This window comes from Arvicola amphibius, chromosome 5 (genome assembly GCF_903992535.2).
Source record: "Arvicola amphibius chromosome 5, mArvAmp1.2, whole genome shotgun sequence".
NCBI lineage: Eukaryota > Metazoa > Chordata > Mammalia > Rodentia > Cricetidae > Arvicola > Arvicola amphibius.
The window spans coordinates 89,925,037-89,927,414 of record NC_052051.1 but is presented as its reverse complement, the minus strand read 5'-3'; the positions used below and the strand labels follow the sequence as shown (position 1 = coordinate 89,927,414).

At 45.2% G+C, this 2,378-nt stretch overlaps 1 pseudogene; it reads left to right on the top strand.

Annotated features, from left to right (window-relative positions):
• Positions 1–848: 848 nt before the first annotated feature.
• On the top strand, positions 849–1,604 carry LOC119815290 (annotated as a pseudogene).
• Positions 1,605–2,378: the final 774 nt, after the last annotated feature.

The window sequence follows — 2,378 nt, the reverse complement described above, 5'->3', positions numbered from 1 at the left end:
GCTACAAAGTGAGACTGATGGAACCCTAATGAAACCAACATTCTGTGTGGACTCAATGCATAGATTCTACAAATCAAACAAAAAATATTCAAAATAAAATATTTTCCATTCTGAACATGTATATATTTTTTACATTCTCTAAGATATACAACTGTATAATTACTTACATAGCATTCATACTTTATTACACTGTATAATTAATCTAAAATTATTTCAGTATTCAGGAATTTGCATGTGTATATTATATGATAATACTATGTGATTTTGGTATAGGATATACACATCTGGGATATTTGTGTCATTAAGTACAGATATCAATACTCTGCCAATAGAAATGAGTGCATCTCACAATGAGTTTCTCCTATTCTTTGCTCTTTCAATCTTTTTCAGAATTTCATAATTCTCAAGCAAAGCAGATCACACAGTATAAGACAAATGCTCCCAGGTGGGAGTGGTTTTTCTGACTAAGTCCCGTATTCCAACAATGGCCCATTAGCCTTGCTGCTATAAAGAATTGTGATGGTTGTCCCAGGATTCATCATGGAAATCTGAACATTCTGACCTCAGATTCATAAATATGACTATTCCCATTAAGGGGAACGTTGTTAGCATTGATTTTCACCCCGACACGACACCACTTTATATCTTGCAATAGTTTTCTTTTCGCTTAAAACTCTAGTGAGAGTGAAATAAGTCAAGGCAAAGGGACATGCGCCAGAACTTCCAAATTCCAAAGGATTAGTAAGTGGTGCATAATGCAAAATATTTTGTTGCCATTAAAAAGAAACTTAAAGTCCCTCCGCCCCTGTGCCCCACCTCCCAGGCCGACACCCCGGACTGGGAGGACCATGGCGAAGGTGGAGCAGGTCCTGAGCCTCTAGCCACAGCAGAAGCTCAAGTTCTGAGGTCCCTTCACTGATGTCGTCACCACCAACCTGAAACTTGGCAACCCAACAGACAGAAATGTGTGTTTTAAAGTGAAGACCACAGCGCATGTACTGTGTGTGGCCTAACAGTGGGGTCGTTGATGCCGGGGCCTCTCTCAATGTGTCTGTGATGTTACAGCCTTTCGATTATGATCCCAATGAGAAACGTAAACACAAGTTTATCGTTCAGTCTATGTTCACCGGACACTTCTGATATGGAAACAGTATGGAAGGAGGCAAAACCGGAAGACCTTATAGATTCAAAACTTAGATGTGTGTTTGAATTGCCAGCAGAAAACGCTAAACCAAATGATGTAGAAATAAATAAAATTATACCTACAAGTGCATCCAAGACAGAAGCACAGGTGGCTGTTAAGTCCCTGCCGTGGTCCCTTGATGACACCGAAGTGAAGAAGGTGATGGAGGAGTCCAGGCGGTTGCAGCGGGAGGTGCAGAGGCTGCGGGTGGAGGGCCGGCATCTCAAGGAAGGAGACGGGCTTCCAGTTGAGGAAGGCGCTGCAGAGCAACAGCCCCATAACCGCTCTGGCTGCCCCCGGCAAGGAGGACGGCCTCAGCGCCCGGCTGCTGGCTCTGGTGGTCTTGTTCTTCATTGTTGGTGTCATTATAGGAAAGATCGCCTTGTACAGGCCGCATGCGAAGGATGGCAGATTGGATTGATGGATCTACCACATCATGGGATCTAAATTTATCATAACCATGCGTAAAAAGAAATTAATGTATGATGAAATCTCACAGGTCTTGCCTTTAAATACCCCTCCCCATGCACATACAAATGCACACACAAATATAGCATACTATAATGATCTTTTAGGAAGTTAAAAATGTATAGTAAATGGACAGGGGAAAAATGGTCTGTTACTGAGGGACGCTGTGATTTCCACAGAGGCATATTGTGGCTGTCATATTAAACTCGGGTAGGCCTTGGCACATGTTCCTAGTCACCTCTCTTAAAGCAGAAGCTCTTCCTCACATGTTGGGGCTGGCCTGTGGGAGCGGGAGTCCTGTGAGGTGGGGTGTGCTGTCCCCTCCACAGCCACCTCGTGCTGCGTAGTCTCACAGAGGCGGCTTCCCCAGGCCTGCTGTTCTGTCCAAGTCATAGGCTCCTCAGGCATGTAGAGCTACAGACGCCAAAACACCTTGCATGGTGGCCACATCTTGTGTACTTGTAGGTCATGAGTGAGAGACACGAGTCTCTGCTCTGCTCTCTTAAAGGGACCAAACTCAGTCTGTTGGTTCGTGTAGTGACACTGAGCTGTTACCAGAGATGTGTGATGCACATCTAGCTTACTCAGTGCATTCCATCTCGTGTGTTCCACTCTGCTGTCGCCGAGTGCAAGCAGTGCTGCGGCCTGCACCTCACCTGTGCTGCGGAGTACCATGGAGTACCATACCAGTAAGGGCATTGCCGCTGATGGCACCGTGCCTCGAGGT